The sequence below is a fragment of the Myodes glareolus genome, chromosome 25, assembly GCF_982192425.1.
Source record: "Myodes glareolus chromosome 25, mMyoGla1.1, whole genome shotgun sequence".
Lineage (NCBI taxonomy): Eukaryota > Metazoa > Chordata > Mammalia > Rodentia > Cricetidae > Myodes > Myodes glareolus.
In genome coordinates this window covers 28,720,586-28,736,141 of record NC_142050.1, presented here as the reverse complement: position 1 = coordinate 28,736,141, position 15,556 = coordinate 28,720,586, and the positions used below count along the sequence as shown (strand labels likewise).

Genomic DNA, 15,556 nt, shown 5'->3' with positions numbered 1-15,556 from the left:
CTCTGTTTTGTTGGAACTGAATGACTGCAGGACCAGGCAGGATAGAAACTTCTGTCTACAGCGTGAGAGTCTGTCTCAAAAGCAACAGCCACATCAAAACCAAAGAAATAACAACAAAATAACACAAATCACTAAACAGTTAGGACTTGCTAATTTTGGAAATTCTCTGCCTAAAGGGCATAGGGTGCTAAAACTGAGTCACCTGGCCGTGGTGGTGCATGCCTTTAATCCCAGCACTCAGGAGGCAGAGGCAGGAGGATACCTGCCAACCTGGTCTACATACTGAATTTCAAGATAGCCAGGACTGTTTCACAGAGAAACCCTGTCTCGAAAAACAAACAAAAGACTGAGAGAATCATTGTCATGAAAGTGTGCTATAGAGAAACAATGAAAGGAGTCGGTGCTAAATATGAGATCAAAAGGTCAGAGTGTTCAGTTTGAACGCTAAAGAGGTCAACAGTGAGTCCTTACCAGCAAAGCAGAAGCTGGAAATAGAGATGAGATTATTAAAGCAAGATCTGTGGTTGAGCCTCTGTACTGATGGTAGATCCACAAGGTACTTGAGCATACTATACCAGCAGAAATGCTACTGTCTTGAACCTGAAGGGACACAGAGAGGACAAAGTGAAAGAAGTTTTCAACCTCAGACTTCGGCACATAGAAATAGGCTAATCCTCCTACTCGGCTGTGAGTACATGTTAGGCAGCTGACTGTGTGAGCAGAAGTGAGGCCTAAAGAAGGCCACTGGGAACTACTTAGGTTGCTGCTTAAGCACTTTGCCCAGCTAGATTCTAAAGTTGTTTAGGGCTGTCTTAGTGTCTTTTCCTGTTGCTGTGATAAAATACCCTGACAAAACAACCTAAGGGATAAAAGGTTTATTTGGTTTACAATTCCATTTTTATTAGGAAGTCAAAGCGGCAAAAACTTGAAAGAACAGGTCACATATTTTTAAAGTTCAAAGTTCCAGGTTACAGTTCATCAGGGCCGGAAAGTCACAGCAGTAGGAGTCTGAGGGAGCTAGTGACTTCATGTCCACAGTTGGAGAAGAAAAGAACAATGAACAAATGAACACTTAGCATTCAGCTTGCTTTTTCCACTCCTATTCAGTCCAGGATCCCTTGCCTGGGGAATGGTGCCATCCACAGGGGGCAGGTCCAAAATAATCCCCCATAGATATGCCCAAAGGTCCCCTTTTCAGGTGATTCCAGATTTTGTCAAGTTGATAATTTGCACTAGCCTTTACAGGGCCAGTGACTTTTATCTTTCCATTTTCTCTGTTTTTAAATGGGCACATCTGTAATTGTTACACTGTGGCATTCTTACATTTTACTTTTGTCACAGGTTCAGAGATGGGGAGGATTCTTGCACCAGGAATGACAAAGATCTCACCCAAATCTAATTTGATGATTTTGACAATAAGATTGAGATTTTTGAATCAGTGAAATTTAGATGAGATTTTAGACTGACTTGATACTATAGTATGTTGATACTGTATCTCCTTGATACTACAGTCTGGGGAGGTCTTGGGATGAAATGGATGCAGCTTTCATGGCACAATAGTTTTTGGCCTACTGAGTACTATGCTGGACTTCAGTTCTACAGAACTGTAAGATTATAAATGTGTGCTGTTAAGCCTCTAATTGTGGTAATTTGTTACAGTAAGAATAGAAAACAAATTGGTGCAGGTGTCCATTCTGTACACATAGACAGCTGTGTTAAGAGGGCAAGAAAACCTGAAGGCAGGTACTTCATAATAGAATATATATGAATTAATAATAGGTACATGGAACTGTTATTTATCAGGGAAGTGCAAACTAAAATCTTAATAAGCTATTATACCATAGCATAAAGTAACCTAGCAATATAAAAACAAGAACAACAAAACAACAAACTTTTGCTCTAGTACGGAGTAGATAGAACAACTGAAACTTTCATGCACTATAACAGAACTATAACTATTTAGAAAACAGTTCCTGTAGAGTTAAATGTGTACTAACCATGTGACCAGTAACGTGTCTAGATATTTACCTACAGAAAGTGAAAACATATGCGTACATACAAAACTGCATAAGAATTCTGTAGCAACTTTATTTGTAATAGGTCTGGACTAGAGATAACCCAAAGTGCTAAGTATAGAAGAATGGGTAAATACAATGTGATATACTCATGCAGTGGTCTGCTGCACAGCTATCAAAAAGAACAAATTGCTGATTTAAACAATAGTATAAATAAACCTCTAAAACTTCCTATTGGAACAATATCAAAAAGATACAAAGAATACATCCTGGGTGGTTCTACTTTTATAGATCTTAAGGACAGCTCAAACTCATTGTGTTGATAGAAGCTACAAGTCTGGTGGCTTGGAGGAAATTGCCTAGAAATGAGCATGGGGAGCTTTCTATGGACGTGCAGATGTTTAATAATTTATTTTTGGTGGTTACATGCATATCACATTTGACTGAACACTTAATTGTTTTGGTTTATAGTACAACTCAATTGAAGAGTAACTTAAAGAGATTTTGTTAATGGCTAAAGTTGGTCACATAGATTAACGTCTGGTGATACTCTTCTGTATGTAAGTCCACAAGTAAAGAATGCTTAGGATTCTGGAATTGAGTTCTGAAGAATGGTCCTTCACTTGAACCTTGGGAGTAGTATATCTGTGGCAAGGGTGGTGCTAAATCTTCATTGCTGATCTGAGTAGCTTTAGAATCACATGGAAGATTGGTGAGGCACAACTTTGGATATGTCTATAAATTTGTTTTCTGAGGAAGGAATAACCACCTGGAATGTGTGGTTCCCCAGTATAGGCTGGAGGCCTATAGAATGGGGGAGGTCAACAGAATGCTGTCATTTCCCATCCTTTGCTTCCTGGCTCATCATGACTTCAGCTGCTCTGCTTCATGTGGGCAGAACCCACTGAAACCATGAGCTGAAATAAATGTTGTTGGTTTCTGTAAAGCATGTGGTTATAGCAATGAGGAAGAAAAGTGATACAGGATGGGTTTCAATTTGGGGTAAGTTAACATCGCTAGTCTTGGTGAATAAGATCAGTAGTTCATAATTTGTGATTTATGAAGAAATAAATGTGTTGTAGAGTTTGTAATCATGTTAAATTTTGAATTGTAGAGTTGATATATGGATTTTAGTTGGGGGTGAAAATAGTTTTATGAAAGTGAAGTCTTTCCATTTACTTAATAAGAAGCTTACAAACCTGAGCCAGTTTTCTGATTGAATGACTCTGTTGTCACTGGATGATTAGTTTGAGGAGTGACTGTGTGGGACATGCTCAGTCTTTTCTGTGTTGAAATTCTTCTTTCAGAGGTCTTCAGCAACTTTTTCATTGCAAAATCAAAAAATGAATTTCCAGCTGATATTGAAGTTCTGCTGTCTTTGACTGTGAGGAACTTTATAGTCCTAAATGATCTCCCATCTCTCCCAGTTTGTGTTCAGAAGTGCTTACTCATCGCCTGCCTGGGCCAGAGGAACACTTGAATCCTAGGAGTTCATGTCAGTGCAGTTCTGTTGGCCAAACTCCCAATGCTGTTTGATATCTGTATCTTTTTACATGTTTCTTTTCATCCTGAGAATTGTCCTGTTTCCTTTCTACATAGCTCAGACACTTAGTCTTTTGTGTATTGATTTCCCCTCTCCTTGACAGTTTACCAGTTTCATTTGTTCCAGAAGCACTGTTTTGTAGGCATGTTCTAGTATTTAGTGTGTTGTTTTACATCTTGAGAGCAAGAGCCATATCCTACATTGCTTGTCCTGTTAAACCTGGAGTAGTGTCTTCCATTTGTAGAAATTCAGTGTAGGCATGTTGAAGAAGGTGAACGCAGCATTGTCGGCTTTTCTGCTTTAAGCAAGGGCATTGGAAACCTGAGGATTATTTCACACAATCACAGGTATGAAAGGCGTGATTTAATGGGTGTTGAGAAACCTGTCTGTGTCTGCTTCCCTTTGTATTTGCAATACTACCTTGCTTGTAAGCCCGATTGTTTGAATTAACATTTATTCTCTTTTTAAATGAAATTATAGCAGCTCTTGAAGACAGGTATTAAAATGAGGCCACATCATAAAACATCTTCTCCCAAACCTACTAAACAACAATGACTAGAAATGAAGGTCAGGGACTTTTAATTCCAGCCAAGATGAAGTAAAGACACTGTAGTCTGTCTTTCCCAGCAGTACAACACAACCTTCAGTAAAAATGTAAACTACTGAGGCCTCCAGAAAGGAAATTATAGCATTATTTAATAAATGAACGATAAAACAATAGCAAGCTGAATTTAGGACTCTGTACCAAATGGGGCTCCAGGGAGAAGTCTTCCTCTTTGTGCTCAACAAATTTGAAGAAGAGGGGCCAGTGGAGAACCTGTATTTTCCTGAGCACAGGAAAGAATTCTTGTTGCTTTTTTTCCCCCTTTAGTTTTTCCCTAAGGCCAGCCCCAGTAATGGAAAACTTGTACTATGGTATGTAACTGGTATTATAGACACGTAAACCTTGAGAAAAAAGCTGTTCCTGGGAAGGGGGGTTCCTAGTACATGATAAGTAGGGAGAAAAATCTACTTCTTCTTCTTCTTATTAACAACTTTTTGTTTAGTATTCCTTGTTCTGAAAGTGAGTCTCGTTATGTAAAATTGGGCAATAGCACAGGAACTAAAACTGAGTAACCTCATGTTTCTGGTTAAGAGAACGGATAAGAGAGGTCTTTGATAGCTAGAGACATTGACAAAAACGATATTCAGGAGATTGGAAGGTTCTGGAAGATCTGGAAAGATCTGAGTGCTTTTTCAGGGCAGCACAGATGTGAAACGACATGACAAAGGTTTTGAAATATGAACTAACTTTGAAGTCAACATGCATAGGACAGGTGGGATCTGGAACTGAGTTAATTCCTTTCTAACTAAAACATCAACATCCCTCAGTCTTCTAATAGAATTCAAAGTATTGTGATATGTTTAAAATGTGCAGGGTACAAAAAGTGATCTCCAGATTCAATATTAATTCTCAGCTGAATGACCAATAGCATGCTTCACAGAACTAGAAAACAATCTTAAATTCACATGGATACAAAAAGATCTTTAATAGCTATGGTGATTTAAATAAGCATGGCCCCCATAGGCTCATATATTTGAATGCTTAGTCACCAGAGAGTAGCACTGTTTGAGAGGATTAAAAGGATTGGGAGGTGTGCCCTTGTTGGAGGAAATGTGTCACTGGGCTTGGTCTTTGAGGTTTCAAAAAGCCCATGCCAAGCCTAGAGCCTCACTCTTAGCCACTGCTCCAGTGCCTGCCTGTGTACTGCCATGTTTCTTGTCGTGATGATAATGGACTAAACCTTGGTCATGGTGTCACAACAGTAGAATAGTGGACTAAGAAGACAATAGCCAAAGCATACTGAGCATAAAGAACCATGATGGAGTTATCTACAGTACCTGATTTCAGAATATATTCCAGTGTTACAGTAGTAACAAACAGTATGATACCAGCATAAATATAGATACACACAAGACCCAGAAATCAATTCACACATCTGTATCTAAATGACTCTTGGAAAAAATGCTGAAGGCTTGTGTAAATAGAGACTGCTTGTTTATTTCCCTGTCGCCCAGACCTGAATAATCACACAAAACTATTATTAATTAAACACTGTTTGGCCAATAGTTTAGGCATATTCCTAGCTAGCTCTTATTTCTTAAGTTAACCCATTTCTATTAATCTGTGCATCACTACGAGGATGTGGCCTACTGGTAAGATTCCAGTGGCAGCTACATGGCGTCTCCCTGGCTCCACCTACTCTCACTATTTTCTGCCTGATTTTACTCTGCTAAGCCATTGGCCAAAACAGCTTTATTCATTAGCCAATAATAAAAAGCATTATACAGAAGGACATCCCTCATCAATCTTGTTTGGGGAAAAGACAGCTTCTTTGATAACTGGTACTGGGAAAATTAGACCTTCTTTATATAAAAATAAGCTAAAATTATATTAAAAAATTTTAGTAGGACATCCTAAACTTTGAAACTACTAGAAGAAAACATTTATATGGGCAATGATTTCCCAAATAGCACTCTGGTACCCCAGAAAAAAAGCAAGAACTGAGAAGCAGGACTATGTTAAATTCAATAAGCCTCTTCACAGCAAGAAGGCAATAGAATTAAGAGGCAATCTGTAGGGTGGTAGGAAAGTTCTGCAAATAACATCTGACGTGAATTAGTGTTAGAATATATACAGGTCAGAAAACATAACAGAAAAAAAATCAAATTCGACCAGAGAAGGGCAAATGATAAGACATTTCTCAAAAGAAGTACAAATGGTCAATAAGTATGTGATAAACAGCTAGGTATCTCCAGGCATTAGGACAGTGGAAATCAAAACTGCATCAAGAGCATTTTTATATTCTGGTAATATAAAGAAATATATTGTAAAGCAATTTTGTTATGCACATTATTTTACCATTTATTAAAAATGAACAAATTTTTATACTAATGATATTTTTACTAAGGAATTAAATTTTAGCTGAATATTTCATACTATAGGATGTAGAACATCTTCAGTGATTTTAGAGTTGATTTTATTTTATAATTTTCAGTTCTGAGAACGTTGCTTTGCACAGATGTGTAGTACAGAATGGCAGAAGAAAGTGTGTTTGGAGCCATTTTGGACTGTATAGTTTCAGTCTGAAATTCATTTGACAATTTTTTATGAAATTTAATTAATCATTTCAAAGAGCAGTTTTAAAAATAAAACATTCTAATTTAATACAATCCAGAGATGTGGTAATTTGATGCTGACATGCTACAGAATTATGATAGAAGAGTATCAAAAATTTTTGCTTTTCCATAAATTATGTTTTATAAAAGCAGAAATTTTATTTGTACAGGAAAAGTACTGCAGTTCATAACCCACAATCTTCTCAATCTGAGCCAGTGTTTTTGAGGCAGCTTTGTTGACACTGTTGGTATGATGGTCCATGTTGTGTAAGAGCGTGTATTTTGAGCTCAGAACCAGGGCCTCAGTGAAGTCACATTGTGCAACATTGTGAGCATTGCCAGAAACACCTTGACTTTGTCCTGATTTCCACACATGCACTGTGGCATGCATACAGCCCACTTAATGTATACCCTCCCAAACATGCACACATACATACACTACACACATTTCTTTAAAATAATCTAAAGGCAATTTCAGGCATACAGAAACTGAAGTATTTGTTTTTAGTATATTAACATATAAATTCAAACTTTTTTCAGTTAGAATAATGTGATAATGAAAATATGGATCTACATAAAGGAATAGGACATTGAAAGTAACTAAAAACTCTGTGAATTGTAAAACAAGCCAAGGGAATGATATAGGTATGTTCTCGTGAAAACTGTTCTTGATTTATTGTTATAGAATGCTATAAGACATTGCCACCTATTTTATGGCAAAACATTGTGACAATAGACATGAGTATGGAATATAATGGTTAGCATGATGTATTTTGCCTAGAAGTAGGCAACCCAGTGGAGTGCTGGGATGTCTACTGAAGGGTAAGTCAGAAGTGGTTTCCAGTGAGGCTGAGGAATGTTCCTCAAGGACAGCAGTTCTCGACCATTAGGGGTTGCATCAGATATTTATATTGTGGGTCATAACAGTAGCTACATTAAAGTTATGAAGTAACAATGAAAATAATTTTATGGTTGGGGGGTCACCACATAAGGAACTGTACTAAATGGTTTCAGCATTAGGAAGCTTGAGAACCACCGCTCTAGGAAGCAGTATATGATGGCATGTGTGTGGTGCTGTTTTAGTTCTAATGCAGTAATATGAAGAAAAGAGTGCTTTAGAGGATATTAATTAGGTCACCCAGCAGATTAATGCTGTTTTAAAAGAAGCTTCACAGTACTGCCCGAAATTACCTGGCACAAGTGAGAAGGAAATATGGAACAAACCCACTTAAGAGTTTATTAGAGGGGGTGCGTACAGGCCTGGGGAATCGGTGTGCAGAAAAAGAGAGAGAGAGAGAGAGAGAGAGGGAGAGGGAGAGAGGGACCGGCTTTTTAAAAGCCGCCTAGCGCATATGCACAGGGGGTTGGCGTGACTATGTCATATGCAGATGACGGGCTCACGGGCTCATGCATGTGCACAGGGGCTTAGCGGAGTCATTGTGGACGTAACCACGCATGTGCGCATGTGTATCACACAGGTGGGTCACATGGGGACCTTTAACATTCAGGCATCTCTGTGCCTGAGGACCCATCCGCATGTGCACGGCTCCAGAACCCCAAAATATCAGCTTTTTGTGGCTGAAATCATTACACTGCCTCTTTGACTTCAGGCCTTTTGACCCTTTGAAGCCCCCTGGGTAGTGCCATCTTTTATTGGTACCTGATCTTGAACTTCCCATCCTCCAGACCTGTAAGCAGATGAGTTTCTATTCATGATAAATGAACTCAGTCTAAGGTATTTTCTTTATGTCAGCAGAAATAGACTAGATGGTATTCTCTTCTCATTCTCAGTGTAGTTTAGAGATCCCTGTTTGTTGAGGGATAAAAAGGCAGAAACATTTAACTAATTAGCTTCTTGTTCCTGTTGGGTGATGGTTGTCCTCAGCACAGAAATACTCCACATTTCTCTTTTATATACCTCTGAATGAGAAATTGACAGCCATGGCCACCCCACACTCCCACATCAGTGAAGGCCTGGGAAGGAAGTGAACTATATAGTATATCAGGAGTAATGACTGCTGGGCCCCTTTGAAGTCAACATATTAGTGAAGTAAGCCACTCTACTCACAGAAGTAATTGATTTTGTATAGTGGCAGCAAATAGCATTGTATTTCAAATCCATGTTATTCATTTGAATACATTTTGGTGTTTTTATGCCTATGACAGTGGTGAATTGGAAGTAGGGAACAACTAATAGTCCAACCAGGGTACATCCAACAAAGGGCTCACATCCTGTGGAATGTAGGTTTGAGGCAAGTCTTGGAGAGACAAGATTGGAATAAGTCCATACTAAAGATTAGGGGGAAATAGACTGAATGGCATAGGAAAGAGATGATGGATGGAGGGTCCTAGTAGGCCTGAGCATGGAAAATGGAGGCCCAAGCATGACAAATATGGTGCCAACAGGTTTTTACTTTTACCCTTCTCCCCCTTGTTATTAAATTTCTAAAGCTAGCCCCCATGGCCTAGTCCACTGACTCATTTCTGAGGCAAAACACCAAGTCCAGCCATCAAAATGCATTATTTGGTTAATATATCCAATGAGGATTTACCAGCACATATTCCCCCCTTTTCCTCCTTAAAAACCCACTCCTGTGAAAAGCACCTCCTTTGTTGCTTGCACTTGCTGCCTTTGCTTGCTATCTGCCTTTGCAGCGCCCTCCCCACCTCCCAGGTACTAAATCTCCTTTGTGATAAGATTTTGGTGTCTGGGTACGTCCTTTACTGACTCTGAGGGGGGCAACATCTCTTACAATGGACATAGTTAGCCTTGGAATGAGCTGTAGAAGCAAGGATTACATACTGTGTGTTCTGCTCACTTTCCTGTAGTAGGCTTTTGTTGAAATAGTAAATCGTTACCATCGTGAGATTTCAATAGTAGATTAGACTTAATAGAGATTGAAGGATGTTTACATCCTGTATTATGTCCAGATCGCGGGGTCCCCCGAAAACCACCACAGAGTCCAAACTTGTATGTATAAACAAAGAGCCTTTATTCAGGCTCAAGCTTGGGCTCCCAGTCTGTCTGAAGCAGTGGTGAGAACAGAGAGCCTCAAGCTCAGTTGGGGTAGGGTTTTTATCATAGCAGATGTTGGGGTGAGGGAATTTCTAAGGTTCAGGACCCCTGATTCACATTTGTCCAGGGGTGTCTTGGTGAAAAGGAATGGATGTGTGCTGGACTAAGGCATCTGGTGATCTTATCTATAATGGTTGGAATGTTAGGTATTTTCCCCTTGGATGTTGATTGGCCTCTTCCTGGGTGGTGCCTGGGTGGTCTCATTTTGTGATCTTTCCTGGAACAAGGTGTTGCCTTACAGTAAACTCAGGTCTACTTTCTGGCTGGTCACTATTGAGCCTGTCATGGCAGCAGTATAGCCAAGGTACCCTGAGCTCCATAAATGCCTCTTCTGAGCCACTTGGTATAGTTTTAGGCTTCTTTTGATTTCAGCAGTTTTGTGCAGGATTCAGCTCATTTAATTTATACTGCCTTATTTCTGGCTTTGGTTACGTATTTTGTTTCCAATCCAGTGGAATTACAAATGCACAACTCATATCTGCATGCCACAGAAATGTGGGAGAGTTGCTTAAAGTTAATGTTTAGCCAGGGACTAAGAGTAGTAACTCTGGAGTATATTTCAAAAGGCTCCTTAGAAGGTTGCTTTGTTAGTCAGTTTCTACTTTCTGTGACACCACACCTGATGAGAAGAATGGAGGAAAGAACAAAATAATCACACAGAAACTGTATTAATTAAATCACTGCTTGATCCATTAGCTCTAGCTTCTTATTGGCTAACTCTTACATATTAATTTGACCCATTTCTATTAATCTGTGTAGTGCCATGTGGCAGTGGCTGACTCTGGCGGCTGCTCCATAGCGTCTCCCTCTCTTCTTTCCTACTCCCAGCATTCAGTCCAGTTTTCCCTGCCTACCTATGTTCTGCCCTTTCAACAGGCCAAGGCAGTTTCTTTATTCATTAACCAATAAAAGCAACACATAGACAGAAGGACCTCTCACACCAGATCATTGTGTTGGGGTGTATAGTGGTTGGCCATTTGGGGCAAACATGAGACAGAAAGCAGAAGAGAAAAGAGTTTGGGACAGAATATGCCCTTCAAAGCACCTCTCAATGATGCTATCATACTACAAATTCATCAGGATCACAAAAGCCATTAGCTGGCAACTGAGTCTTTAACACATGAGCCTTTAGATGTAGCACTTCATACCCCAGCCATACAGTTGCTTATTAAATAACTGGTTGCAAACTGGAGAAAATTTGTTGACCTGGTTTCACCTGCTAACCTGTTGCCCTTGCTGTGCTTCGTAGTTCTGTCAGCACATTGCCATATAAGCCTTCTGGAACAAGCCTTTTCCAGCATTCAGGGAAGCTAAGACATTTATAGAACGTAATTTAGGGAACTCTGGGCCATGGCTAAAATCACTGCTTAATCTTTTAAAATAAAATTCTATTTGAATATAGCCACACCCATTTTTTTCTGTAGCTGAGGACTGAATCCAGCGCCTTGTGCTTGCCTGGCTACCATTGAGATAAATCCCCAACTCACCACACCCATTTTTTAATGTATTGTGTATGACTGCTTTCATACTATGAAAGATTTGAATAGTGTTGAGGAAACATAGGCTACAAAATTCTAAAATGTTTACTAATTGATCCTTTTCAGAAACAACAAAAATGCCAAGCCTGTTTCCTGCTGCTGCTTAGCAAGTTACTACAAACCTGCTAACTTAAACAGCTTGGAGCTTAAAAACAGGACAGAGAGCTCTTTTACAGATCAGGCTAGGAAGATGACTCAGTGGGCAATGCATTTGCAATGCAAGCATGAGGACCTGAGTTTGAGTCCCCATGGTTCATGGTGGATAGCCTCCCTGCAGTGAACTAGATGGGAAGCTTGTGGACCAGTGGGCCTAGCATGTGGAGCAGTAAAACAAGGGGAAAGGCAAGGACTAGCATTTCAAGTTGCTCTGATTTCCACGTGCTTGCTGTGGCATACATGTGATCACTGTTACACACACGAATGTGTACATATATACATATCATATACCAACATACACAGAACAACTCTGAAAAGCAATTTCACTTGGCTGGAGTCAGGTATGGCCAAGGCTTGCTCTCTGTGGCCACTCTAGGACATTTGCTTACCTTCTCTAGCTGGAGGCCGCCTGCATTGTCTTGTCTCGTGCTTCACATCTTGTACTTCCTGCGTCAGGCTCCTGCTTTATTCTTAGAAGGATGCTTGTGATTATATGTGGGGCCTGCCCCACTGTTCTGGCATAATCCCTCCCATCTTAAAATCTTTAATCACATCTACAAAGAACTTTGCCTCATAAGATAAATTTGTAGGTTCTAGAGAATAATACCTGAGTATCTTTGGAACCTTGCATGTAGCTCATCGGTCTTCCCCCTAGTCCCCGCAGGTTCACATCTGCCCTACATGTAAAATGAATTTTTCCTCTCATAATGTCCTCCAAAGACTAAACCCATGATGTCAACTCTAGCTCAAAAGTCCTAGATGTCACCATGTAAATTGTCAAAATGTAGTTATGGGCAAGTTTCTTGGCCTATTTCCTCCTAGTGAAGAATAATGTGCTTCCTAATTTCTTAGGTCCACGGGTCTCCCCATATGTGCTCCCCAAATATAGTGGTGGAGTGGGCAGAGAATCACACTTAACACTCTTTCTCATTCTTAAAGGGAGAAGCATAGAAAAAAAAAAGAAGACATTAATAGTGCAAAAGAACTTTGAAATCCAACCATGTAAACTTCTTTTAGGCTTAAGGTTTAGGAATACTATTTTCCCTACCCCGTGTATGTTCTGCTTGGGTATTTTTGTATTCAGTTCAGGAGAACTGAATAGCTGTGAGGAAATCTTACAGCCTGCAAAGCCTAAAATATTGCTTAGATTGTCCTTGTGAGAATATACACTTGTTGACAGCAGGAATGTTTGTCTTTTGCTCATTAACATATCCAAGTCTCTAGAATACCATTTGCTATATAATAAACCCTTACTGTAACGTGGAACAAAAAGTAAAGATTAAGGTAACAATGAAAGTGAGGGATAAACGTTTGATATTGCTGAAACAAACCTAGTTTATAGACAAACAAAACATTCATTGATAAAATAGGAAAAAATTTTCTTGGCTTATGAAGAAAGAAATTTACAGCTTAAAATAGCATACTGCATTCAAACAAAAATTGCAGTAGAATGACCAGTGCTAAAATACATCTTGAAGAGATTATATTGTTGAAAAAGACAATGCTAGTCACGTAGATGTGATGGTGCATGTCTGCAACCCTAGTACTTTGTAAACTGAAAGAGAGAGACTGAATTCCAAGTCAACCTGAGCAGTATAGCAAGTTCCAGGCCAGCCTGTGCTATATAGTGGATGGGGAGCAGGGAGAGATAGACTCCAGAGACTGACCACTTGACCCAGTCTGATTTTAGCCATTCATGATAATTTTAAGTGTCAGAAAAGAATGGGGATAGTGTCCACAAAGCTATAAGAGAAAGAATCAGATTTAAGAGTACTTTACAAATTGCTAAGCAAGTTGTATTTCAAATACAGAGACAATAGTCAGACTTTCAGACTTGAAAGAATGTGGGGACCATAACATCAATGAACATTTCTTACAATTCAAATTACAGTAATCCTAAAATTAAGAGTAAATTCTGTAATAGGTTGTAGAATATGAGTTAGCAGTGAACATTGAGTTTTTAAAAGAAAGGATAAAACCACTCTAGGAATTATTGTTAAAACCGAATGTAAATATTATGCATATGTGCTTATAAATATTTCTCATAATTCAAAAATTCAAAATTGAGGGAGATGGACAAGCAGACAAAAGTGATGTTATATGTACATTAATTTTCTGAGGTTTTATAAGTTAATTTTTTATCTAAAATTTTGTGGCAATCACAAAAGAGCTGAAGTTAAAATATAAATCTTGCACATTTCAGAAAGAAAACATAACACTTAGTAGAGCACACTAACTCTAGCTCTGTTCAGTAAGGTAGCAAGTAGCTATGTAAGATACCAAAAGTATAGAGAACATAACTGAAGCTAAATTTAAGACTCAGTTCTTTAGTTCCTCCCGTGTATTGTGAGTGCTCAGTAACAGTAAAGAACCTATCGATAATATATTCAATGATGTAGAACATTCTCATCATTGTGAAAAGTCTCTTGGAGAGCATTGCCTTCTAAGGAACAAAGAAAGTATTCAAAATAAAAGTTGCTATACAGAATGATTGGATGCAGTTAACCCTAAATATAGTCTGTTAAAAGAGATACAGAGATAAAATACAGCCAGCCAGGTGTGGTGAAGGACAGTTCTAATCTTAGCACTTAGGAAGTGTTAGCAAGAGGATTCCAAATTCAAGGCCAGCCTAAGCTATATAAAAGAATGATTTGAGCCAAAACTTTAACAGAAACTAATTGTAGAAGTTAATTCCTTTTAACAGGTTTTTTGTTTTATTTGAAACAGGGTCTCATTGTGAACCTTGCTCACCTTGAATGAGTTCTGCTTGCCTCTACCTCCCAAATATTAGGGTTTTCCAGCACCCCAGTTTTACTTGAAGTGCTTATAGCCAGGTGGTGGTGCCTGCCATTATTCCCAGCACTTGGGAGGCAAAAGCAGGTGGATCTCTGTGAGTTCAAGACCAGCGTGGTTTACAGAATAAGTTCCAGGACAGCCAGGGCTACACAGAGAAGTCCTGTCTTGAAAAAATAAATCATAAAAATAATATTGAATCCACATACAGTATAAACCTCCAGTCCCAGCATTTGTGAGGCTGAAAAAGGAAGATTGTGAATTTGAATCTAGCCTGGGCTACACAATGAGATTATAATAAATTATAATATTTCATATCTGCAGGACAGTATTCCATATTTCTACTTGAAGCATCTTATGTTTTTAAATAAAATTCACCACAATAAGGAAGTATCATATCAATTTTTAAATTATGTGTGTATGTAGATGTGTGGGCATACACATGCAATAGCATATTTATGGAGATCAAAGAACAACTTTCTGAAGTAAATTGTCTTTTTATATAATGTGGGTCTCAGGGATTGAACTCAGGCCACCCCTTATCAATTCCTTAACACATGGAATTCCCTTCATGTACTGTCTTGTATTAGTATTTGAAGGCAAAAACTAAATGATTATATATCCAAAGAATATTGTCAAAATTCAATGTCTGTTCTTTTTTTTTTTTTAAAAAAAGAAAACATTGAGAAACAGAAAGAGGTGAAGAATGCATTGACAAAGTATATCATAAACTTAAAACTGGGGATACAGCTCAGTGGTGAAGTGAGTTCAGGGTTCTGAGTCTGATCCCCTAAATAGCAGCATTGCAGTTAATTTAATGGGAAACATTAAACAGGATAAAATACCTAATATTACCATTCTTTTAGAATATTAACTAATACAGTCACTGGGTAAGAAGCAAAAGAATATTGTTTTGAAAAGAAAATAGCAAGGATCTAGGAAGGATCTTGTTATATTATTAAGTAAAAAAGGAAAGGTCAGCATTCAGGGGTAAGTATTTTAATAAATCTTGGAGTTATGGTTAGTGCTAGTAACTTCCTTACTAAGAAGTTATTTTCAGTGAAGTGGCATTGAAGACTTGGTAGGTGAGGACAGACAAGTGTTAACATTTGTTTTTCACTGATCTTTTTTTTAATACTTAGAAACAGTTTTGTTAAATTAATTGCTTTTATAGGTTAAAGAGTAAACAGTGAGTGGGCTCTCAGTTTTTCATACTTTTTGCTCCCACTGTCCTAACAGAATGAGTCAGTTGTGGCTATTTTAGATGATATGAAGA

General features: G+C 38.5%; 1 protein-coding gene across 1 annotated transcript in view; it reads left to right on the top strand.

Annotated features, from left to right (window-relative positions):
- The window catches only part of Copg2 (coat protein complex I subunit gamma 2), a 121,343-nt gene that overhangs the window by 16,841 nt on the left and 88,946 nt on the right, over positions 1-15,556 (top strand). The window lies entirely within an intron of this gene.